Source organism: Typha angustifolia, chromosome 11 (genome assembly GCF_048772165.1).
Source record: "Typha angustifolia cultivar Huaian chromosome 11, ASM4877216v1, whole genome shotgun sequence".
NCBI classification, from domain to species: Eukaryota; Viridiplantae; Streptophyta; class Magnoliopsida; order Poales; family Typhaceae; genus Typha; species Typha angustifolia.
This window is the reverse complement of record NC_133249.1, coordinates 3,117,069-3,144,906: the sequence shown is the minus strand read 5'-3', so window position 1 is coordinate 3,144,906 and position 27,838 is coordinate 3,117,069. Positions and strand designations below refer to the sequence as shown.

The 27,838-nt window shown below is 31.9% G+C and overlaps 1 long non-coding RNA gene across 1 annotated transcript; it reads right to left on the bottom strand.

Moving 5' to 3' along the window:
• Nucleotides 1-24,877: 24,877 nt before the first annotated feature.
• LOC140771010 (uncharacterized) lies at nt 24,878-25,552 on the bottom strand. The gene is made up of 2 exons (XR_012106086.1): nt 25,395-25,552; nt 24,878-25,142 (listed from the first exon to the last, which is right to left on the bottom strand). It is a non-coding gene; the product is annotated as an uncharacterized lncRNA (long non-coding RNA).
• Between the last annotated feature and the right edge of the window lie 2,286 nt (nt 25,553-27,838).

The window sequence follows — 27,838 nt, the reverse complement described above, 5'->3', positions numbered from 1 at the left end:
TAAAATATGACGAGTTATTTTTAACTTTATCTAAAAAAAAAGTGAAATGTTACCTCAAAAACAACCCACTCTGTCTTAACTAAAGTTGTGAAAAAAGAAGCATAAATAGATGTTTGTGGTCTGTGAAACAAGGAAAGGTCATGATCTAATTCATGGCTTTTAGCTTTGAACAAAAGGACAGTCTAAATAGATGTTTATGTGGTTGGTTGGTGAACGAATAAGACGTATGTGAGGGGTACTATGAATTATTTAGTGAGAAGTGACTGGAGTACAAATCTTCAACCTTGTTTAACATGCACCACAATATATATTTCTTTTAAAAAAAAACCTCGGTAACGAGATAATTTCATTAATTTCAGTAAGATGTTTACGAAACAGAGAGATATGTTGAAATAATTCTACCACCAATATAATAAAAAAGAAACGAGCATCAATCCTAAATGGTGTAGAAGATTTAATTGAAACAGTACTAATAACACAATCGACCGATTAACTTTAATTTCATCGTAACTATCATGGGTCTTGGAGCAGTGTAGTTACTGAGGACCCTGTTGTGGACTATAAGATATTATTAAATAGACTGTAAGGCTTAATAAATAGTCCACAATAATCAATAATAGCGAGCCCAGCTTATGTGTGATCAGAAATTTTTTCAAATAGCATTCTACATTTCAATAGTTTTATCATTAGATATGAGTTAAATATATTTTATTATTACGTTCTTATGTTTAAAATTATTTTATCCTTCGCTATTTTAAAAAGTCTCGAACCACTCAATATATTTATGATTAAAATAAGACCGTTAAAAAAAATTTAACCGAATGACGCTAAAATAATCAAAATACTTATATTGTAATTTTTAGACAAAGTATATAGATTTTTGAGATAATATCACCGTATAACTAGAATAACAACGATGTTTAGTTAAATATGATAAAAAAAAAATCAATGATTTTATTTTAGTCATAAGTACAAAGACTAATTTAATATTTTTTAAATACATGAAGTCAAATAATGTTATGTATAAATATATTATAGTAAAAGATATTTAACCCATCAGATATTCTATCTTTTAAGCTATTTAACTCGACCATACTTCTTTTCGCCTAATTTTATTATTATATCCAACCATGAGCTAATTTAGATTAACTAATTTCTAGTATAATGATATCTCAATAGAAATATTATATTTGGAGACACTAAATTTACCTTTTAAAATTACTTATCATATCCTTCTTTAAAAGAAGAGTACTTAAAATATTCTCATCTTCTTTTTTTCCTGTTTTTTTTTTCTCTAGAATGTTCTTATCTAAAGCACTATCAAAATCCAAACTTCTTTTACATTTTTAAGGGTATATTAGCAAATCAATTAACAATGTGTTAAGTTAAAAGGTAACTTCTAAATCTACCTTCTTCTTTTTTTCATTCAGGCCCAATAATATGTTTTCTCTGCAATTGACAAGTAATTTTTCTAAAATTATTTTCTTCCTAAATAGTTGTATGAGTTATTTATTAGTTGTATTAAATAACTATACTAGATTCAACATGCTGGTATTATACAATAATATAAAATTCTCCTTTTTCTAATCGTAACCAATGGACGATAAATTTGTTAAAAATAATACTCATTCGCTTTGAGATCAAAGCCTAGGCTATGTTCTAATTTCTTCGGTAATATTTTTGGTACAAGAGAGTAAAGAACAATATAAGGTCAGTGAGGAGTAAAATATTATTGGGATAATTTTCTTATCACTCCAAAATTATCGCTCTTTTCTACGATGATTCTCTACAAATTTTTCTATAAATAATGATTCGTTGAACTATTAAAAATATTTTACTTGACACTTTTTGTTAGGCAGTCAGTATATACTAAAAAAAAAATTGAGTTAATATGAAAAGGGGTGATATTTTAGAGGTGAAAAAAATATTATCCCTATATTCTATTCTCAAAAGCTGATTAAGTTATTTATTTATGGCTAAATAATCTGACATATTAATAAGAGTAAAATTAGACACATCTCATCAAATATTTTCTAAAATTAAATGAACCCACTATAGTATTCCTAACTATTAACCCCCCTTTATTTCACGAATAACTTTTTTTATTTATTTATAATATAATTTTTTATTTTAGAATAACAGTTAAATATTATAAGAATGCTACTCTAAATATAAATATTATTTATCAAAATTATATTTTATACCCCACAATAACCTGGTTGGTAATTTTCTTTTAAAATCTAATCATATTAATATATTTTATATCAAATCAAAAAATATTCATAGTAATTTCATAAAAAAAATATAACATCTTTTTTCTATAATTTCATTCCCTTAATATGAAATCAAAAATAATTATTACACTATTATTTTAGAATACAAATAAATATAAAAATAATTATTTCTGAAATAAAAACTTTATTTTAAGAATAACAAAGATAAATATCTATTATAGAATTGGTCTTATCCTGAGGTAAACAAAGCCTTAGGTTTTCTCTGGTTTTTCTTTTTTTGAAGGGAGAAGCTTTCTTCTGTTGCTCAATGGAAGTTGCCAAGTGCTGATGGTGCAGGTGGAGCAGAGTTCACGCGTCCCTCTTTGGGACGAAACTGGTGATGTGTTGGATTGCCCACAGGAGTAGGAGGTCTCGGCCCACCTCTACCCGAACTTCTTCTTGATCTCAGTTCTACAAAAGAACATTAAGATTCAAATTCAAATTTGATATTATATATAACGAATGGCTTACGAGTAGTTTGCATATATTGTAGCAACTCTTGCATGGTACGTACCTCCTCCCACCCCTTGCACTTGCATAACGCATAGGATGAGGAGGAGTAGTAGTAGTATAATCTCCAGACGTATCAGAGTAGAGGAAGAAGAGGAGCCTCGGAGATGCACTCTTCTTCTCTTCTCCATCGACTCTTTTTGCTCAACAGAAAAAAAAGTTTTGGGTGTTAGCTTGCAATTATACTCCAAAATTAATTGCTGCTGGAGATCAATTAATTAGTACCGTGTATGATTTGAGTGCCAAGATAGCTACCAAGTTAAATGTTTTGACTTTGGACTTTGGACTTAAGAAGCTGGAATATGAAAGTTCGAAGAAGTTTGTCTTCTTTTTCCTTTTCCTCATTCTACAATAAATTCTTTTCAGTAAAAATTTTTAAAATAAATTTTAACCGAGACAATTTGGATGCGTTTGGAGCTTAGGTTGGAATCAAGCTTGAACTATCTAGAATCGAGTTCAATTCAGGCTAGACCTTGGCTAAGCCATTTGGGTCGCTTGCTTGCGTCCGACCCCTATTATTATTATCACAACTTTATAAACAAAAAGTATGATCTCAATAGATAAGAGGACGGAAACTGCTAGACACTTCCATGCTACTTAATAACTAGCATAGGAACTTTAAAATTCTTTTAAGTTAATTATAATTGCTCTGAAAGGATCTCATAGTTTTTCACTACCCTCACCGGCGACCGACAATGGAATACACCCTATTGACCTGCACAAGATAGAATAATTATGGCCGAGAGGGTTGCCGGTTGGAGAAGAGAAGGAGGAATCATAGTTTTAGGCCGAGCCTTTCTGCTCAATTCTAAATAAATTTTGTAAGTCAATTCGTGTTACATTTTCTTTGCAAGTCAATTATTATTATTATTTTCTTCCAAAATCGCCCTCAATTTATATGAAAAGTTGAAAAAGTTGTATTAGCGGAATTAAATATCTCTTCACTCGTGAACTATCACATCTATCTATAATAAACTCCTTAACTTTTTTTTTGCTACATAATAACTCCTAAAACATATATTTTTTTGCAACATAATAACTCAATAATAAAAAAAATCAAGTAAAATAATTTTGATAATAAAAAAATTATTATGTATCTAGAAAAAAATATAAAAAATAATTGTGAAAAAAATGACAATTCAGAATGTGAAAAAAGAATTATCCCTTAAACGTATTTTATACTCAATTCAACATACTAATTTTCTACAACAATATAAAATTCTCATTCTTCTTCTTGCTCCATCTAAGAGCAACAATCTGTTGACATGAATATGCTCTGTATTAATAAATTATCTTCTACTCCTTTCTCAGTACGAAATATATTTGAAGTTATCGTTGATAATTATTCGTAGTAATTACTAGTATACTTCTCACATATTACTAATTGTGGTTTGAAATTATTACCGTTGCTATTCACAATATTTACTGACGTAATTTGCAAATATTACTCTCATGGTTCATAGTTACTACAGAAATTGATGATTATTATTCATAACTTGTAGTTACTTTATGTATTTCATAATTTTGACGTATTGCATAAATAAATAAATAAATAAGAAATATATGCATATATTTATTAGTTTCCTCATCGACTATATGAATTGCACATAAAACAAAAACACACCACACATACAAATGTATATATGTATATCATAATTTAGATTAATTGTGGAGCGTTTACAATTGCGTGGTACATAATAAATGATATTATCAGGAGTACTGCTACATCGCATGTTTGAGAAATGCAAATTCTCTCGAGCTGTTATTTCCCATGAATCTGAGGATTTTCTATTACTCTCGGTAGCGATGACAGTGAAGAACATCGTACTGAGCTACAAGGGTGGCTTGGAGGATTGCCCTGTGGAGAAGGAGGGGCTGACGAAGACCTTCCATTCAGTTCTGCATAAATAAACAAACAATGATAAAATAAAATAGTATGAGAATAGGGAACTGAGATTTAGTGCCAGACATTTCAACAAGATTAAGCCCACGTATAATTGATGCAACTAATTAATCATCTTTAATTTTAAATTATATAACAAGAGAAATTTTTTGTATCTCCTCTGACTTTCCATTGTATTATCTCGTACGTTGTAGCTCCAAATATTTTGTACTACAAAAGATACCTATTTTCGTTGATTGGGCTTGGAGTTGCATGAGACAAAGGATGAGTAGCAAAATCTCCACCATTTTTAAAGCACGAGTGAAGGAAGAAGAGAAGACTGACATGTTTCTTGGATTCCAACAAAACTTTTACAATACATTCACAAATGAATAGCTCTATTTATAAAGGAAAAGAGAAAACTGAGAGCTTATATAGTATACTTAAAATATAGGGTGTTATTTTTAACTTCTTTTTTGGAGAATTAAAAGAGGTAAAAGGTTTAAGTCAAAAAACAACCCACCCTGTCTTGACTAGAAGTTGTGAACAAAACGGCACTATAAATAGATGTTTAGGTGGTTGATGAACAAATAAAACAAATTGTGAGGACTATTTTGAATTAATTAATGACAAGTGACTGGAAAAATAGCTTCCTTTTTTGATTAAAAAAATTACATAAATATGAAAACCATAATACTCTAAGTTAAGTTTAGCTTAATATGCTCATTACACGATGAAATAAAAAGGTACAATATTTCGTTCCTTTCTCATAATAATTATATATATATTTTAAAATTATCCTTATCTTACCGCTCTAATATAATACGTGATATTAAACAAAAATGATGTAAAGTTTAGTACTTTAGTCTTTTGTTTTTAATGCCTTAATATTTTTTTTAGTACGTTAAGAATTTGTAGGCAAATTATAACCTAGATAGATAAGATAAATGAGTCTATCTTCCTATTAAACAGAAAATAATAAATTAATTTTAGATATTCATAATATTTTAATCATAAATTTACTAGAAATCAATTCGAGCTCAATCAAAAGAGGAAGACAACTCGGCTATTATAAATATATTATGACTTTCGACTAGTATTTGTTAGGAATATAAATTTTTATCATATTATTTTAAATAAATAAATTTGTAAGTGGATGTTTGGAGAAAGCATTTTCTATTGCAAATAACTAATTTAACTGAATGTTAGTTTGGTCAACCTAGCATCATTTCTTATTAAATTCTTCCCATCTTTAGCTCCACTAACTAATTTTATAGTTTTCTAACTATCTACCACATTTTAGGTGGTATCTTTTAATTTTTTGAATTGATAATTAGACTAAATATCAGAGTTGGTAGAGTTCGAGTCCGACTAGAACTTAGCTAATCCATTTTAGTCATTTGGTTGCATCCCAAGGCTATTGTTACTAAAAGTTTATAAAAAGGTTATGGTCTCAAAAGATAGAGGAAATTATTGTCGGTACATACTACTTAATAATCGGGATTGTCTAAAGCACCTTTTATATATAGATGTAGGCTATTTTTCAAATCTAAAGCATATAAACTCTAAAATTTTTGGTAATTGGCTTTCCACTTCCTTTCAGCAGCGATGACAACTAAGAACACTTTGTTGATCCACATGAGAAAGAAAAATTATGACCCGAAGTGTTACCTGTCGGAGAAGAATGAGTTATAATTTTAAGGAAAATTTTTCAATCAATGTTATATAAGAAAATAAATAAAAATAAAAGATGGTTAAAATATAAATGATTTTTGTAAATTAGCCCGTGTTAAGTTTTCTTTGCAACTTAATTTCTCTTATTATTTTCTTTCAAAATTATCGGCAGTCTATATGAAAAGGAGAAGGGATAGTACAAGTCATTAAGAAGTAATTATTTTGGCTGTATTAAATATATTTGATACTCAACTCAACGTGCTGGTATTTTACAATAATATAAAATTATCATTGTTCTTCCAGCTCCAGCCAAAATAACTAATCTGAGTTCCGTCTGATCTCCTGGAAGAGAAAGCCGAATCAGTCTGGATTATCTAGCAAAATGCTTAGCCCCCCTTTGGCTCACCCTACTACAACTTACATTGGCCATTTTCTTGACTTTTTGATAGATAATTCTAGTTCGCTTGTCAAATTGCCCGTGATGGGATTTCGGATGCAACAATCCATTGGACATGCAAGTACTTTATAATAATTAGATATTTGTTTGAGAAATTTTTATATAACATTATGCATTTTAGCTAAATTTGAATTTACAACCAACAGTTTCACTATTTATAAATCAAGCCTTATAATTTCGGTAATATGTGCAGAAAATATCTTGAATCAGATTTAAACTAACACCGTAAAAATATTCAATTAATTGAATATATTTTATTTTCAAAATATCTTAAATACCTAAAATGCCTTTAGGCTGACTATTGACTCTGAGGTTGACATCGAGGTTGACCCGCAAGAGGAGAATGTGGCCGCAACCCTCGCACGCATCCTCGACACTCGCCCCTCGTCGACGTCCTCGACCCTTGCCCGCGTCCCCGAGGTTGATCCCTAATTTTGGTGGAGCTGCCGCCAAGGGAGAGTAGTCGGCGAAGCCCCCGATCCTGGCGACATAACCGAGGAGATCTCGCACTCAACTTGGCACCTGATATCCTCAACGGGGGTTCTTACGCTCTAGCAAATCCCGATGTCCAACACCTCACGGATGTCGTATCCCGACAAGAGAGGAGGTTGGGATGATGAGGAGGGAGGTGGGAATGAGGAGGCGGGAGGAAGGAAGGAAGAGGGAGGAGAGAGGGAGGAGAAGGGATGAGGGAATGAGGCTAGAGGAGGGAAGAGTTTTAGGTGAGGATGATGAGGATGGCGGAGGGTTGGGTTTAGTTGGTTAGTTGATTTGGGTTGGGTTTAGATAATTAGTGGGTTGAGTTGAGTGTTAGTTGGATTTCGTTGAGGGTATTTTCTTAATCTTCATAGTGTAGTTAACTTAACCTAGAGTTTGAGTAAAATTTAACTAATAGATTTAACGGAAGAATATTTTCTGCACATATTTCGTAAATCACATTGCTCTATTTGTAAATAATAAAAATATAAGATGTAAATGCAAATTTAGTTAAAAGTTAGGATGTTATTTGCAAATTTTTCTTTTCTTTTTCGTATTTCTCACTAGGTAATATATTTGAATCTATCGTTCTTTGTTATTCATAGTAATTACTTTTGAAGTTCGCATATATTACTATTTATAGCTAATAGAGATTACTCAATTATTATTGTTGCTGCTAATTTCGTAGTTTGTAATTATTACTCTTATAGTTCATAATTATTAATGTTAAATTTGACAATTATTGTAGGTATTTTATAGTTACTCTATATAAACCATTATTTTGTTGCTTCCCACACCTACCATAAGAGTTGTACAAAAAAAAAAAAGTGTATCATATTAAAGGCTTTAATCCATGATTAATTATCGGAGAGCGTTTACAATTGCGTGGTACCAGGAGTACTAATACATTGCATGTTTGAGAAATCCAAATTCTCTCGAGCTGTTATTTCCCATGAATCTGACGATTTTCTATTACTCTCGGTAGCGATGACAGCAAAGAACATCGTATTGAGCTACAAGGGTGGCTTGGAGGATTGCCCTGTGGAGAAGGAGGTGCTGGCGAAGACCTTCCATTCAATTCTGTATAAATAAACAAACAATGATAAAATAAATAATTTGTTATGGTATAAACTTGAGTATAACTCTCTTGCTTTACTGTCCTAAGATTTTTGAGTAATAGATAACTAAACATAGTATGAGAATAGGGAACTGAGATTTAGTGTCAGCCATTTCAGTAAGATTAAGCCCACGTATAATTGATGCAACTAATTAATCATCTTTAATTTTAAATTATATAACAAGAGAAATTTTTTGTATCTCCTCTGACTTTCCATTGTATTATCTCGTACGTTGTAGCTCCAAATATTTTTGTAAAAGATACCTATTTTCGTTGATTGGGCTTGGAGTTGCATGAGACAAAGGATGAGTAGCAAAATCTCCACCATTTTTAAAGCACGAGTGAAGGAAGAAGAGAAGACTGACATGTTTCTTGGATTCAAACAAAACTTTTAGAATACATTCACAAATGAATAGCTCTATTTATAAAGGAAAAGAGAAAACTGAGAGCTTATATAGTATGCTTAAAATATAGGGTGTTATTTTTAACTTCTTTTTGGAGAATTAAAAGAGGTAAAATGTTTAAGTCAAAAAACAACCCACGCTGTCTTGACTAGAAGTTGTGAACAAAACGGCACTATAAATAGATGTTTAGGTGGTTGATGAACAAATAAAACAAATTGTGAGGACTATTTTGAATTAATTAATGACAAGTGACTGGAAAAATAGCTTTCTTTTTTGCTTAAAATAAATAAATAAATATGAAACCATAATACTCTAAGTTAAGTTTAACTCAATAAGCACGTCACACGATGAAATAAAAGGTACAATATTTCGTTCCTTTCTCATAATAATTTCATATATTTTTTAAAATTATCCTTTATCTAACCGCTCTTATATAGCAAGTGATATTAAACAAAAATGATGTTTAGTACTTTAGTCTTTTGTTTTTAATGCCTTAATATTTTTTTAGTACGTTAAGAATTTGTAGGCAAATTATAACCTAGATAGATAAGATAAATGAGTCGATCTTCCTATGAAACAGAAAATAATAAATTAATTTGAGATATTCATAATATTTTAGTCATAAATTGACTACATAACAAGAGCTGAATCAAAAAAGGAAGACAACTCGGCTATTATAAATATATTATGACTTACGCCTAGTATTTGTTAGGAATATGAATTTTTATCATATTATTTTTAAAATAATAAATAAATAAATTTTTAAGTGGATGTTTGGAGAAAGCATTTTCTATTGAAAATAACTAATCTAACTGAATGTTAGTTAGGTCAACTTAGCATCATTTGGTACTGAATTCTTTCCGTCTTTAGCTTCACTAACTAATTTTATAATTTTCTAACTATCTAGCACATTTTCGTTGGTATCTTTCAAAATTTTAAATTGATAATTAGACTATATATCAGAGTTCAGAGTTGGTAGAGTCCGAGTTCATCTCAGGCTAGAACTTAGCTAAGCCATTTTAGTCATTCACTTGCATCCGACAGCTATTGTTACTAAAAGTTTATAAAAAGATTATGGTCTCAAAAGATAAAAGAGTGGAAACTATTGTCTGTGCATGCTACTTAATAATCGGGATTGTCGAAAGCACCTTCTATATATAGATGTAGGCTATTTTTCAAATCTAAAGCATATGGATTCTAAAATTCTTGGCAGTTGTTATAATTACGCCTATGTAATCTCATAGCTTTCCACTTCATTTAGCAGCGATGATAGTTGAGAACACCTTGTTGACCTACATGAGATGGAAAAATTATGACCCGAAGGGTTGCCCATTAGAGAAGAATGGGTCATAGTTTTAAGGAGAATCTTTCGCTCAATGTTATATAAGAAAATAAATAAGAATAAAAGATGATTAAAAATATAAATGATTTTTGTAAATCAGCTCGTGTTATGTTTTCTTTGCATGTCCATTTCTCTTATTATTTTCTTTCAAAATTGTTCGCGGTCTATATGAAAAAGAGAAGTGGTAGTACAAGTCAGTAAGAAGTAATTATTTTGGCTGTATTAAATATATTTTATACTCAACTCAACGTGCTGGTATATTATAATAATGTAAAATTATCATTCTTCTTCCTACTCGAGCCAAAAGAACTAAACGAGTTCCGCCTGATCTCCTAGAAGCGTAAGTTGAATCAGTCGGGATGTCTAGCAATATGCTTGGCCCCTTGTGCCTTGGGCTCACCCTACAACAACTCACATTGGCCATTTTCTTCGACTTTTTTGATCGGTAATTTCAGTTCACTTGTTGAATTAGCCATGATGGGATTCCTGGTGCAACAAACGATTGAACATGCAAGTACTTTATAATGATTAGATTTTTGTTTGAGAAATTTTTATATAACACCGTGTCTTTTAGCTAAATTTGAATTTATACCCTAGAATTTCACTCTTTGAAAATTAAGCCTTATGATTTAGGTAATATTTGCAGAAAATACCTTGAGTTAGATTTGAACTAACACTGTAAGAATATTCTATTAATTAAATATATTTTATTTCCAAAATATTTTAAATACCTAAAATGCCCTTTGGTTGACTATTGACCCTGAGGTTGACATCGTGGTTGACCCGTCGGAGGAGAATGCGGCTACAACCCTTGCACGTGTCCTCGACCCTCGCCCCTCGTCGACGTCCTCGACCTTTGCTCCCATTCCCGAGGTTGATCCCCAATTTTGGTGGAGCTACCACCAAGGGAGAGTAGTTGGCGGGATAGCCGAGGAGATCTCGCACTCAACTGGGCACCCGACATCCTCAACGGGGGTTCTTACGCGGGAGCAAATCTCGGTGTCCAACACCTCTCGGATCCCAACAAGGGAGGTTGGGATGATGAGGAGGGAGGTGAGAATGAGGAGGTAGGAGGAAGGAAGGAAGAAGGAGGAGGGAGGAGGGAATGAGGCAGGAGGAGGGAGGAGTGTTAGGTGAGGATGATGAGGAGGAAGGAGGGTTGGGTTTAGTTGGTTAGTTGGTTTGGGTTTGATTATGTTGGGTGTTAGTTGGTTGTTGGTTTGGGTTGAGTTTATTTGGATTGCGTTGAGGGTATTTTTTTAATTTTTATGGTGTAATTAATTTAACTTAGAGGTTGAGTAAAATTTAAATAATAGATTTATCGAAAGAGTATTTTCTGCACATATTAGCTAAATCACAAGGCTTGATTTGTAAATAATAAAATTATATTATGTAAATACAAATTTAGTTAAAAGTTAGGGTGTTATATACAATTTTTTTTTTCTTTCTTATTTCTCAGCAGGTAATATATTTGAAGTTATCGGCCCTAGTTATTCACAATAATTACTTTTGTAGTTCGCATATATTAATATTTATAGCTAACAGAGATACTCTGTGGTTTGAAGTTATAACTGTTGCTGCTAATTTCGTAGTTTTTAATTATTACTCTTATAGTCCATAATTATTAATATTGAATTTGACAATTATTGTAGGTATTTTATAGTTACCTTACATAAACCATAATTTTGTTGCTTTCCACACCTACCAAAAGAGTTGTACATAAAAAAAAAAAAAAAAAATCATATTTAAAGGCTACTAGGCTTTAATCTCAATTAATTATCATGGAGCGTTTACAATTGCAATTGCGTGGTACATAATTAATGATACTATCAGGAGTATTGCTACATTGCATGTTTGAGAAATCCAAATTCTCTCGAGCTTTTTATTTTCCATGAGAATTTTCTATTGCTCTCGATAGCGATGACAGCGAAGAGCACCGTATTGAACTACAAGGGTGGTTTGGAGGGTTGCCTTGTGGAGAAGGAGGGGCTGGCGAAGACCTTCCATTCAATTCTGCATAAATAAACAAACAATGATAAAATAAAATAAATAATTTGTTACCGTATAAACTTGAGTATAACTCTCTTGCTTTATTGCCCTAAGATTTTTGAGTAATAGATAACTAAACATAGTATGAGAATAGGGGACTAGTGCCAGCCATTTCAGTAAGATTAAGCCGACGTATAATTGATGTAACTAATTAATCATCTTTAATTTTAAATTATATAATAAGAGAAATTTTTTGTATCTCCTCTGACTTTCCATTGTATCATCTCGTACGTTGTAGCTCCAAATATTTTGTACTACAAAAGATACCTATTTTCACTGATTGGGCTTGGAGTTGCATGAGACAAAGGATGAGTAGCAAAATCTCCACCATTTTTAAAGCACGAGTGAAGGAAGAAGAGAAGACTGACATGTTTCTTGGATTCGTACAAAACTTTTACAATACATTACCAAATGAATAGCTCTATTTATAAAGGAAAAGAGAAAACTGAGAGCTTATATAGTATACTTAAAATATAGGGTGTTATTTTTAACTTCTTTTTTGGAGAATTAAAAGAGGTAAAAGGTTTAAGTCAAAAAACAACCCACCCTGTCTTGACTAGAAGTTGTGAACAACACGGCACTATAAATAGATGTTTAGGTGGTTGATGAGCAAATAAAACAAATGTGAGGACTATTTTGAATTAATTAATGACAAGTGACTGGAAAAATAGCTTCCTTTTTGCTTAAAATAAATAAATAAATATGAAACCATAATACTCTAAGTTAATTTTAACTTAATAAGCACGTTACACGATGAAATAAAAGGTATAATATTTCATTCCTTTTTCATAATAATTTTATATCTTTTTTAAAATTATCCTTTATCTTACCGCTCTAATATAATATGTGATATTAAACAAAAATGATGTAAAGATTAGTACTTTAGTCTTTTGTTTTTAATGCCCTAATATTTTTTTAGTACATTAAGAATTTATAGACAAATTATAACCTGGTTAGATAAGATAAATGAGTCTATCTTCATGTAAAACAGAAAATAATAAATTAATTTGAGATACGCATAATATTTTAATCATAAATCGACTAAATATCAATCTCAATAATTACGAGGAAATTTAGCTCAATCGAAAGAGAAAGACAACTCGGCTATTATAAATATATTATGACTTTCAACTAGTATTTGTTAGGAATATGAATTATTTTCCTATTATTTTAAAATAATAATAAATAAATAAATTTGTAAGTGGATGTTTGGAGAAAGCATTTTCTATATGCAAATAACTAATCTAACTGAATATTAGTTAGGTCAACCTAGCATCATTTCTTATGGAATTCTTTCCATTTTTAGCTTCACTAACTAATTTTATAGTTTTCTAACTATCTAGCACATTTTAGTTGGTATCTTTCAATTTTTTGAATTGATAATCAGACTAAATATCAGAGTTGGTAGAGTCCGAGTTCAACTCAGGCTAGAACTTAGCTATGCCATTTTAGTCGTTCGTTTGCATCCGACAGCTATTGTTACTAAAAGTTTATAAAAAGATTATGGTCTCAAAAGATAAAAGAGTGGAAACTATTGTCTGTGCATGCTACTTAATAATCGGGATTGTCGAAAGCACCTTCTATATATAGATGTAGGCTATTTTTCAAATCTAAAGCATATGGATTCTAAAATTCTTGGTAGTTGTTATAATTATGCCTATGTAATCTCATAGCTTTCCACTTCATTTAGCAGCGACGATAGTTGAGAACACCTTGTTGACCTACATGAGATGGAAAAATTATGACCCGAAGGATTGCCCATTAGAGAAGAATGGGTCATAGTTTTAAGGAGAATCTTTCGCTCAATGTTATATAAGAAAATAAATAAGAATAAAAGATGATTAAAAATATAAATGATTTTTGTAAATCAGCTCGTGTTATGTTTTCTTTGCATGTCCATTTCTCTTATTATTTTCTTTTAAAATTGTCCGCGGTCTATATGAAAAAGAGAAGTGGTAGTACAAGTCAGTAAGAAGTAATTATTTTGGCTGTATTAAATATATTTTATACTCAACTCAACGTGCTGGTATATTATAATAATGTAAAATTATCATTCTTCTTCCTGCTCGAGCCAAAAGAACTAAACGAGTTCCGCCTGATCTCCTAGAAGCTTAAGCCGAATCAGTCGGGATCTCCTACTACAACTCACATTGGCCATTTTCTTCAACCTTTGATCGATAATTTCAGTTCACTTGTCGGAATGCCCATGATGGGATTCCCCGTGCAACAATCGATTGAACATGCAAATACTTTATAATAATTAGATTTTTGTTTGAGAAATTTTTATATAACACTGTGACTTTTAGCTAAATTTAAATTTATACCCTACAATTTCACTATTTATGAAATGGAGCCTTATGATTTAAGTAATATGTGTAGAAAATATCTTGAGTTAGATTTGAACTAACACCGTGAGAATATTCAATTAACTAAATATATTTTATTTCCAAAATATCTTAAATACCTAAAATGCCCTTAGGTTGACTATTGACCCGGAGGTTGACATCGAGGTTGAAACTCAGGGGGAGAACCCGGCCGCAACCCTCGCACGCATCCTCGACCCTCGCTCCTTGTCGACGTCCTCAACCCTTGCCCGCGTCCCCGAGGTTGATCCGTAATTTTGGTGGAGGTGCCGCTAAGGGAGAGTAGTCGGCGGAGCCCCCGATCTCGGCGACATAGCCGAGGAGATCTCGCACTCAACTGGGCACCCGACATTCTCAATGGGGGTTCTTACGCTCGAGCAAATCCCGATGTCCAACACATCACGGACGTCGTACCCCGACAAGAGAGGAGGTTGGGATGATGAGGAGGTAGGTGGGAATGAGGAGGTAGGAGGAAGGAAGAGGGAGGAGAGAAGAAGGAGGAGGGAGGAGTTTTAGGTGAGGATGATGCGGAGGGAGGAGGGTTGGGCTTAGATAATTAGTGGGTTGAGTTGGCTGTTAGTTGGTTTGGGTTGAGTTTAGTTGGATTTCGTTGAGGATATTTTTTTTTTAATCTTCATAGTGTAGTTAACTTAACCTAGAGTTTGAGTAAAATTTAACTAATATATTTAACAGAAGAATATTTTTTGCACATATTCCGTAAATCACATTGCTCTATTTGTAAATAATAAAAATATAAGATGTAAATACAAATTTAGTTAAAAGTTTGGATGTTATTTGCAAATTTTTCTTTTCTTTTTCGTATTTCTCACTAGGTAATATATTTGAATCTATCGTTCTTTGCATATATTACTATTTATAGCTAATAGAGATTACTCAATTATTACTGTTGCTGCTAATTTCGTAGTTTGTAATTATTACTCTTATAGTTCATAATTATTAATGTTAAATTTGACAATTATTGTAGGTATTTTATAGTTACTTTACATAAACCTTAATTTTGTTGCTTCCCGCACCTACCATAAGAGTTGTCCACAAAAAAAAAAAAAATATCATATTTAAAGGCTACTAGGCTTTAATCCATGATTAATTATCGCAGAGCGTTTACAATTGCGTGGTACATAATGAATGATATTATGAGGAGTACTAATACATTGCATGTTTGAGAAATCCAAATTCTCTCGAGCTGTTATTTCCTATGAATCTGAGGATTTTCTATTACTCTCGGTAGCGATGACAGCAAAGAACATCGTACTGAGCTACAAGGGTGGTTTGGAGGGTTGCCCTGTGGAGAAGGAGGGGCTGGCGAAGACCTTCCATTCAATTCTGCATAAATAAACAAACAATGATAAAATAAAATAAATAATTTGTTACGGTATAAACTTGAGTATAACTCTCTTGCTTTACTGCCCTAAGATTTTTGAGTAATAGATAACTAAACATAGTATGAGAATAGGGAACTGAGATTTAGTGCCAGCCATTTCAGTAAGATTAAGCCCACGTATAATTGATGCAACTAATTAATCATCTTTAATTTTAAATTATATAACAAGAGAAATTTTTTGTATCTCCTCTGACTTTCCATTGTATTATCTCGTACGTTCTAGCTCCAAATATTTTTGCAAAAGATACCTATTTTCACTGATTGGGCTTGGAGTTGCATGAGACAAAGGATGAGTAGCAAAATCTCCACCATTTTTAAAGCGCGAGTGAAGGAAGAAGAGAAGACTGACATGTTTCTTGGATTCCAACAAAACTTTTACAATACATTACCAAATGAATAGCTCTATTTATAAAGGAAAAGAGAAAACTGAGAGCTTATATAATATACTTAAAATATAGGGTGTTATTTTTAACTTCTTTTTGGAGAATTAAAAGAGGTAAAATGTTAAGTCAAAAAACAAGCCACCCTGTCTTGACTAGAAGTTGTGAACAAAACGGTAATATGAAAACCATAATACTCTAAGTTAAGTTTAGCTTAATAAGCTCATTACACGATGAAATAAAAGGTATAATATTTCATTCCTTTCTCATAATAATTTATATATTTTTTAAAATTATCCTTTATCTTACCGCTCTAATATAAGAAGTGATATTAAACAAAAATGATGTAAAGTTTAGTACTTTAGTCTTTTGTTTTTAATGCCTTAATATTTTTTTTTTGTATGTTAAGAATTTGTAGGCAAATTATAACCTAGATAGATAAGATAAATGAGTCTATCTTCCTATTAAACAGAAAATAATAAATTAATTTTAGATATTCATAATATTTTAATCATAAATTTACTAGAGATCAATTCGAGCTCAATCAAAAGAGGAAGACAACTCGGCTATTATAAATATATTATGACTTTCGACTAGTATTTGTTAGGAATATAAATTTTTATCATATTATTTTAAATAAATAAATTTGTAAGTGGATGTTTGGAGAAAGCATTTTCTATTGCAAATAACTAATTTAACTGAATGTTAGTTTGGTCAACCTAGCATCATTTCTTATTAAATTCTTTCCATCTTTAGCTCCACTAACTAATTTTATAGTTTTCTAACTATCTAGCACATTTTAGGTGGTATCTTTTAATTTTTTGAATTGATAATTAGACTAAATATCAGAGTTGGTAGAGTTCGAGTTCAACTCACACTAGAAACTTAGCTAAGCCATTTTAGTCGTTTGCTTGCATCCGAGGCTCTATTGTCCGTGCATGCTACTTAATAATCGGGATTGTCGAAAGCACCTTCTATACATGGATGTAGGGTATTTTTCAAATCTAAAGCATATAGACTCTAAAATTCTTAGTAGTTGTTATAATTACGTCTCATGAATCTCGTAGCTTTCCACTTTCATTTAGCAGCAATGATAGTTAAGAACACCTTGTTGACCTACACGAGATGGAAAAATTATGATCCAAAGGGTTGCCTATCCGAGAAGAATGGGTCATAGTTTTAAGAAGAATATTTCGCTCAATATTATATAAGAAAATAAATAAGAATATAAAAGATGATTAACACTATAAATGATTTTTGTAAATCAGCCCGCGTTAAGTTTTCTTTGCAAGTCAATTTCTCTTATTATTTTCTTTCAAAATTGTCCGCGGTCTATATGAAAAAGAGAAGGGGTAGTACAAGTCAGTAAGAAGTAATTATTTTGGCTGTATTAAATATATTTTATACTCAACTCAACGTGCCGGTATTTTACAATAATATAAAAATTATCATTCTTCTTCATGCTCGAGCCAAAATAAACTAAACGAGTTCCGTTTGATCTCCTAGAAGCGTAAGCCAAATCAGTCGGGATGTCTACCAATATGCTTGGCCCCCTGTGCCTTCAGCTCACCCTACTACAACTCACATTGGCCATTTTCTTTGACTTTTTTAATCGATAATTTCAGTTAACTTGTCGGATTGCCTATGATGGGATTCCCCGTGCAACAATCGATTGAACATGCAAATACTTTATAATAATTAGATTTTTGTTTGAGAAATTTTTATATAACACTCTACCTTTTAGTTAAATTTAAATTTATACCCTACAATTTTACTGTGTAAATCAAGCATTATGATTTAGTAATATATGCAGAAAATACCTTGAGTTAGATTTAAACTAACACTGTGAGAATATTATATTAATTAAATATATTTATTTTCAAAATATCTTAAATACCTAAAATGACCTTAGGTTGACTATTGACCCCGAGGTTGACCCGCAGAAGGAGAATGCGGCTGCAACCCTCGCATGCGTCCTCGACCCTCGCCCCTCGTCGACGTCCTCGACCCTTGCTCGCATCCCCGAGGTTGATCCCCAATTTTGGTGGAGCTATTACCGAGGGAGAGTAGTCGACGGAGCTCCCAATCCCGACAAGTTAGCCGAGGAGATCTCGCACTCGACTGGGCATCCGACATCCTCAACGACGGTTCTTACACTTGAGCTAATCCCGGTGTCCAACAACACATCACGGACGTCGGATCCCAACAAGGGAGGTTGGGATGATGAAGTGGGACGTGGGAACGAGGAGGTAGGAGGAAGGAAGGAGGAGGGAGGAGGGAGGAGGGAATGAGGCAAGAGGATGGAGGAGTGTTAGGTGAGGATGATGAGGAGGGAGGAGGGTTGGGTTGGGTATTAGTTGGTTTGTTGGTTTGGGTTGAGTTTATTTGGATTGCGTTGAGTGTATTTTTTTGATCTTCATTGTGTTGTTAACTTAACTTAGAGGTTCAGTAAAATTTAACTAATAGATTTAGCAGAATAGTATTTTTTGCACAGATTCCCTAAATCACAAGGCTTGATTTGTAAATAATAAAAATATAATGTGTAAATGCAAATTCAGTTAAAAGTTAGAATGTTATATACAAAATTTTCTTTTTATTCCTTATTTATCACTAGGTAATATACTTGAAGTCATCGTTCCTAATTATTCACAGTAATGACTTTTGTAGTTCTCATACATTACCTTTTGTAGTTCTCATACATTTCTATCTATAGCTAATAGAGATTACTCTGTGGCTTGAAATTTTAACGGTAGCTGTTAATCTCGTAGTTTGTAATTATTACTCTTATAGTTCATAATTATTATTATTGAATTTGACAATTATTGTAGGTATTTTATAGTTACTTTACATAAACCATAATTTTGTGGCTTTCCGCATCTAGCATAAGAGTTGTACATAGAAAAAAAAAAGTATATCATATTTAAAGGCTACTAGGGTTTAATCCATGATTAATTATCGTGGAGCGTTTACAATTGCGTGGTACATAATGAATGATATTATGAGGAGTACTAATACATTGCATGTTTGGGAAATCCAAATTCTCTTGAGCTGTTATTTCCCATGAATCTGAGGATTTTCTATTACTCTCGGTAGCGATGACAGCGAAGAACATCGTACTGAGCTACAAGGGTGGTTTGGAGGATTGCCCTGTGGAGAAGGAGGGGCTGACGAAGACCTTCCATTCAATTCTGCATAAATAAACAAACAATGATAAAATAAAATAAATAATTTATTACAGTATAAACTTGAGTATAATTCTCTTGCTTTACTGCCGTAAGATTTTTGAGTAATAGATAACTAAACATAGTATGAGAATAGGGGACTGAGATTTAGTGCCAGCCATTTCAACAAGATTAAGCCCACGTATAATTGATGCAACTAATTAATCATCTTTAATTTTAAATTATATAACAAGAGAAATTTTTTGTATCTCTTCTGACTTTCCATTGTATTATCTCGTACGTTGTAGCTCCAAATATTTTGTAAAAGATACCTATTTTCGTTGATTGGGCTTGGAGTTGCATGAGACAAAGGATGAGTAGCAAAATCTCCACCATTTTTAAAGCACGAGTGAAGGAAGAAGAGAAGACTGACATGTTTCTTGGATTCAAACAAAACTTTTAGAATACATTACCAAATGAATAGCTCTATTTATAAAGGAAAAGAGAAAACTGAGAGCTTATATAGTATACTTAAAATATAGGGTGTTATTTTTAACTTCTTTTTGGAGAATTAAAAGAGGTAAAAGGTTTAAGTCAAAAAACAACCCACCCTGTCTTGACTAGAAGTTGTGAACAAAACGGCACTATAAATAGATGTTTAGGTGGTTGATGAACAAATAAAAAAAATTGTGAGGACTATTTTGAATTAATTAATGACAAGTGACTGGAAAAACAGAACCCTTTTTTGCTTAAAGAAATTTACATAAATATGAAAACCATAATACTCTAAGTTAAGTTTAGCTTAATAAGCTCATTACACGATGAAATAAAAGGTATAATATTTCATTCCTTTCTCATAATAATTATATATATTTTTTAAAATTATCCTTATCTTACCGCTCTAATATAAGAAGTGATATTAAACAAAAATGATGTAAAGTTTAGTACTTCAGTCTTTTGTTAATGCCTTAATATTTTTTTTGTACGTTAAGAATTTGTAGGCAAATTATAACCTAGATAGATAAGATAAATGAGTCGATCTTCCTATGAAACAGAAAATAATAAATTAATTTGAGATATTCATAATATTTTAGTCATAAATTGACTACATAACAAGAGCTGAATCAAAAAAGGAAGACAACTCGGCTATTATAAATATATTATGACTTACGCCTAGTATTTGTTAGGAATATGAATTTTTATCATATTATTTTTAAAATAATAAATAAATAAATTTTTAAGTGGATGTTTGGAGAAAGCATTTTCTATTGAAAATAACTAATCTAACTGAATGTTAGTTAGGTCAACTTAGCATCATTTGGTACTGAATTCTTTCCGTCTTTAGCTTCACTAACTAATTTTATAATTTTCTAACTATCTAGCACATTTTCGTTGGTATCTTTCAAAATTTTAAATTGATAATTAGACTATATATCTGGGTTGGTAGAGTTCGAGTTAGGCTAGAAATTAGCTAATAAATTTTAGTCGTTTACTTGCAACCGACGGCAATTGTTACTAAAAGTTTATAAGAAGATTATGGTCTCAAAAGCTTAAAGAGAGGAAACTATTGTCGGCACATGCTACTTAATAATAGGGATTGTCGAAAGCATCTTCTATATTTAGATGTAGGCTATTTTTCAAATCTAAAGCATATGAACTTTAAAATTTTTGGTAGTTGTTATAATTACGTCTCAGGAATCTCGTAGCTTTTCACTTCCTTTCAGCAACGATGACAACTGAGAATACCTTATTGACCTAGATGAGATGGAAAAATTATAACCCGAAGTGTTGCCTGTCGGAGAAGAATGGATTATAGTTTCAAGTAAAAAATTTCACTCAATGTTATATAAGAAAATAAATAAGATAAAAGATGATTAAAATATAAATGATTTTTGTTAATTAGCCAGTGTTAAGTTTTCTTTGCAAGTCAATTTCTCTTATTATTTTCTTTCAAAATTGTCCGCAGTCCATATGAAAAGGAGAAGGGGTAGTACAAGTCATTACGAAGTAATTATTTTCTTTGACTTTTTTATCGATAATTTCGGTTCACTTATCGGATTGCCCGTGCAACAATCGAGTGAACATGCAAGTACTTTATAATTATTAGATATTTCTTTAAGAAATTTTTATATAATATCTTGCCTTTTAGCTAAATTTGAATTTATACCCTATAATTTCACTATTTATGTACAGAAAACACCGTAAATTAGATTTAAACTAACACCATTAGAATATTCCATTAATTAAATATATTTTATTTCTAAAATATCTTAAATACCTAAAATGCCCTTAGGTTGACAATTGACCCCGAGGTTGACATCGAGGTTGACCCGCAGGAGGACAACGCGGCCGCAACCCTCGCACGCATCATCGACCCTCGCCCCTCGTCGACGTTCGCGACCCTTGCCCGCATCCCCGAGGTTGATCCCTAATTTTGGTGGAGCTGCCGCCAAGGGAGAGTAGTCGGCGAAGCCCCCGATCCTGGCGACATAACCGAGGAGATCTCGCACTCAACTTGGCACCTGATATCCTCAACGGGGGTTCTTATGCTCTAGCAAATCTCGATGTCCAACACCTCACGGATGTCGTATCCCGACAAGAGAGGAGGTTGGGATGATGAGGAGGGAGGTGAGAATGAGGAGGCGGGAGGAAGGAAGGAAGAGGGAGGAGAGAGGGAGGAGAAGGGATGAGGGAATGAGGCTAGAGGAGGGAACAGTTTTAGGTGAGGATGATGAGGATGGCGGAGGGTTGGGTTTAGTTGGTTAGTTGATTTGGGTTGGGTTTAGATAATTAGTGGGTTGAGTTGAGTGTTAGTTGGATTTCGTTGAGGGTATTTTCTTAATCTTCATAGTGTAGTTAACTTAACCTAGAGTTTGAGTAAAATTTAACTAATAGATTTAACGAAAGAATATTTTCTGCACATATTTCGTAAATCACAGTGCTTTATTTGTAAATAATAAAAATATAAGATGTAAATGCAAATTTAGTTAAAAGTTAGGATGTTATTTGCAAATTTTTCTTTTCTTTTTCGTATTTCTCACTAGGTAATATATTTGAATCTATCGTTCTTTGTTATTCATAGTAATTACTTTTGTAGTTCGCATATATTACTATTTATAGCTAATAGAGATTACTCAATTATTACTGTTGCTGCTAATTTCGTAGTTTGTAATTATTACTCTTATAGTTCATAATTATTAATGTTAAATTTGACAATTATTGTAGGTATTTTATAGTTACTCTACATAAACCATTATTTTGTTGCTTCCCGCACCTACCATAAGAGTTGTACAAAAAAAAAGTGTATCATATTTAAAGGCTACTAGGCTTTAATCCATGATTAATTATCGTAGAGCGTTTACAATTGCGTGGTACATAATGAATGATATTATGAGGAGTACTAATACATTGCATGTTTGAGAAATCCAAATTCTCTCGAACTGTTATTTCCCATGAATCTGAGGATTTTTTATTACTCTCGGTAGCGATGACAGCGAAGAGCACCGTATTGAGCTACAAGGGTGGTTTGGAGGGTTGCCTTGTGGAGAAGGAGGGGCTGGCGAAGACCTTCCATTCAATTCTGCATAAATAAACAAACAATGATAAAATAAAATAAATAATTTGTTACGGTATAAACTTGAGTATAACTCTCTTGCTTTACTGTCATAAGATTTTTGAGTAATAGATAACTAAACATAGTATGATAATAGGGAACTGAGATTTAGTGCCAGCCATTTCAGTAAGATTAAGCCCACGTATAATTGATGCAACTAATTAATCATCTTTAATTTTAAATTATATAACAAGAGAAATTTTTTGTATCTCCTCTGACTTTCCATTGTATTATCTCGTACGTTGTAGCTCCAAATATTTTGTACTACAAAAGATACCTATTTTCGTTGATTGGGCTTGGAGTTGCATGAGACAAAGGATGAGTAGCAAAATCTCCACCATTTTTAAAGCACGAGTGAAGGAAGAAGAGAAGACTGACATGTTTCTTGGATTCAAACAAAACTTTTAGAATACATTCACAAATGAATAGCTCTATTTATAAAGGAAAAGAGAAAACTGAGAGCTTATATAGTATACTTAAAATATAGGGTGTTATTTTTAACTTCTTTTTGGAGAATTAAAAGAGGTAAAATGTTTAAGTCAAAAAACAACCCACGCTGTCTTGACTACAAGTTGTGAACAAAACGGCACTATAAATAGATGTTTAGGTGGTTGATGAACAAATAAAACAAATTGTGAGGACTATTTTGAATTAATTAATGACAAGTGACTGGAAAAATTCGAATACAGCTTTCTTTTTTGCTTAAAATAAATAAATAAATATGAAACCATAATACTCTAAGTTAAGTTTAACTCAATAAGCACGTCACACGATGAAATAAAAGGTACAATATTTCGTTCCTTTCTCATAATAATTTCATATATTTTTTAAAATTATCCTTTATCTAACCGCTCTTATATAGCAAGTGATATTAAACAAAAATGATGTTTAGTACTTTAGTCTTTTGTTTTTAATGCCTTAATATTTTTTTAGTACGTTAAGAATTTGTAGGCAAATTATGGATGTTTGGAAAAAGCATGTTTTATTGAAAATAACTGATCTAACTGAATGTTAGTTAGTTCAACTTAGCATAATTTCGTATTGAATTGTTTCCGTATTTAGCTTCTCTAACTATTTTACAGTTATCTAACTATATAGCACCTTTTATTTAGTATCTTTTTAATTTTTTATTATAAATTAAAATATATTCTATTTTTTTTGAGATATACTAAAAACTTTAATGCTTGTCATCATTATAAACTCTTGTTTAGGTTAATGTTTAATTTGGGAGTTTCATTTTGATTTGCAACGATATTCTATCTCAAGAATATATTTTCTTTATTAATTTTAATTGCAACTAGCGAACGATATATTTATTTTTATTCAATTTTTTTCTTTAATAATAATTTTCAGCAAAGAGGGTGAAGAACAACAGATGATGAGTAAAAAGATATTCCTTCTCAAAGGTTGATTAACTTTATTTTTTTTTTATTTTGTCTATATAATCTTACATACAAATAAGACGAGTCGAGGAAGAAGAGATTGCCCTCCTCTTTTCTTCTTTCTCTTCTCTAAATATATAAATTTTGGGTGTTATTTTTGCATTCCATTTGCGGGAGATCAAGTAATAAATAACCAAGGTCTGTTGACTTAACTGCGAAATGTATTTGACTTGGACTATAGAAATTTCAAAGTGTGGTCTTTTCGATCTTAATTTGCTTCTCAGATTAGATTCTTTTTAACAAAATTATTAAAAGTAATTTTTACACTCTATTATATTATATATCTTATTTTTAACAAGTTTATACATAATAGAAGAGGAAGATTGGACAATGACTTTTAAAATAAGTCTCACAACTCAGGTGGAAAACCACATCACCACAAGGAGGAACAATATATATGTATATATATATATATATATATATATTATATAAGGATGACTTATTTTATAATTTGACCATTTCTTTTCTATACTTTTAGGCTTTTACCAGTAGTATTGCTACAAAATCCAAAGTTATTCATGAATTGTTGTGGATCATATTGTTGCCTTGGGGAGGATTAGGGATCAAAGTTGCACGCAAAGCCCTTCCTCTCAATTCTACACAAGAAAAAAAAGAATAATAAGGATAAGGATTATAAACCTCGTGTTCTATCAGCTTAAGATTTTACCGTAAACGATAACTTAACAACAATATCCTAATTAAACTCACATATGTATCAATCTTAGTACTTGATTTAGTTCAATTTTCTTAAAAAAACCGTGTTTTGAATTGTCTCTTAGTTATTTTAGAGGATTGATTATTCTACTATTAAGTTAAATTATATTTATCTCTCAAATAATAGAGTATACCTGCTTTGGCTGCTGGTTGGAGTTGAAGTTGCACGAGACAGAGGATGATGAATACTAAAATCTCCAAGATTATTATTAGAGCGAGCAAGAGAGAAGAAGAAGAAGAGAAGCCTCCCATTTGCTCCCACTTCATAACTATTATTCACTCTTTTGTTGCACATATACATATGTGAGAGGATCTCCATCGTTGCATCTGCTCCATATTTAAAGGGAAGAAACTTTAATTTGGAGGTCCCACAAAGACTTAAACAAGGATCCAAAACCTTTTGACCCTATGAAAAACGCAATCATGTGTGCTTTATTAGGCAGTGAGACACTAAACCCCTTTTCCAACTCACTTTTCCTACTTATATAGATATAAATCTATATCTATATGCTAATGTTTCGAAGGTCTGTGAACTAGTTGGAATGGTCTTGTAATTAATACAATTGACAGCCAGTTAATGGATGGTATATTGGTGCGGGGAACTCAACCTAAGTTTGAGGTTCCAAGACGTTCACATCGAAAGTCTACTTAAATCTTTGGCTACATGACGAAAACTGAGTCCAAAGTAGTACAAAACCTTAAGTAGATTGCACGCTTAAATTGAGTCAAAATATTCTCGTGGCGTGTTCTTTCTTCTAAGGAAATTGAGCAATAGCAGTAGCAGTGATGACCTTTCACTGTAAGTTGCACCATTTTTTCCCTAGTCGGCCATAGTAGTGGGTCTGGTAGGGTTTTATGATTTTCCCTTTCCATACTGAGCGTTCTCCTCTCCCCTCTTGATGAGTTTTTTTTTTCTTTCTTTCTCTCGCTCTCTCTAATTTTTTCTTGTTCTTTCCTCTCTATCTATATATTTCCTTGTTAGTTTTTCTCTTATTTTTTTCCTCTCCTCGCCCTCCCCCTCCCCCTCCTCCTCACCCTCCCCCTCCCCCTCCCCCTCCTCCTCACTCCCCCTCCCCCTCCCCCTCCCCCTCCTCCTCACTTATCATCGTTGATGTGGCAAAGAATTAGAGGAACTCTCCTTGTATCTTTGTTCAGTCTATGACAATTTTTGGCTAACAAGGATAGAGATAGTTATTGAATTAGCTTAGGGTTTGGGTGTTTGATTGGTTTAGAAATTTTTATAGCAATCCAACCCCATCATTTTGTTTGTGGTTAAGATCTTGCCTTCCTCCCTTCTCGTTCTTATTATGGCGATAGAAGCTTATCTACTATGCTTTCATCTGTTGCTTATGTTGGTTTATTTGTTGATTTGCTCTCTCTACTACGTGTTGATAAATGCAGAGTTGTGTATACTCGGGTCAACAAAGATCATAACGGTGTCCTTATATTTTATTTGTATACACTCTTTTAGTTAATAGTATTTTAATATCATTTATTTTTTAAGTACTAAAAAAGACTTTATCTTATATTTGTTAAAAACTAACATGAAAGGTACATATCAATAACTATGACTTGTAATTAAAGAATATACATATAAATATAAATTTTAAAAGGATATAGAAAAAAAAAAATCTATTTGAAGTTCTAACTTCAATTTTGTTTTTCAAACAAAAAATAGAAAGTAAAAAATCCCAATTCTAATCTCGCATTCTCTATCTCTTATGAACTTCCACTTTCTAAGGTTCGACAACCAAAACTTTCCTTCAGAATAAAACAAGTTGTCATTCAGAAACAAATTACTTCTTTTCTGTCTCTTGCTTTCTGATTCTCGATAGATCTTGTGCTGAAGAAAGCTTGTATTCTCTAATCGGATTAGTCTACAAATATTTAATCCCTTCTTAAGCTATCTGGATTTCCTTTTAGAGGTGAACAGTACGCTTAAACCAAAAATAAGTACGGTTAAATAAGAGTTAATGAGAACGAAGATTTGAAACAAAACTTAAGCAGCAGTTCCATTTGATATGGAATGGAGAAAAAAAAAAGTTTTAATTTATGTTTGAGGATGGTAACAGTCATTTTAGACAAGAGAGGAGAAAAATTATATATTTATTTACCTTAAGCATGCACTTTTTATCTCGAAATATAATATCTAACTAAAAAAACACGGTATCTCTAAGTACAAACGTTCTTAGAATGGAATCGGAGCTGGTGGAGTATAGGGCGATGGAGGGCCAAACGGTTGTTCACGTAGCAGCCTCCCTTTCATATCCGCTAAATATTAGAATTAAGATCTAATTAGAGAGTTGTATAAATCTAGAGACGAAAGGAGAAAGAAAATAATAGATAGATAGATAGATAGGTAAGTGAAATTATTTACATCCACTCACAGTTTCCTTTGACCAACTCGAAATTGAAGGAGAACAAGGCCACTATTAAGAGCACTAAGAGGAGAGACAGGAAGTTGGAAGAGAGAGGCATTTTTTTGAAGATCTTATACTATCCTCCTTTTTGACAAGTCTTGCTTACTGACTTTATCGCTCAAGAAATTTAGTGGCAGGACTTGACTAGTCTAATGTTT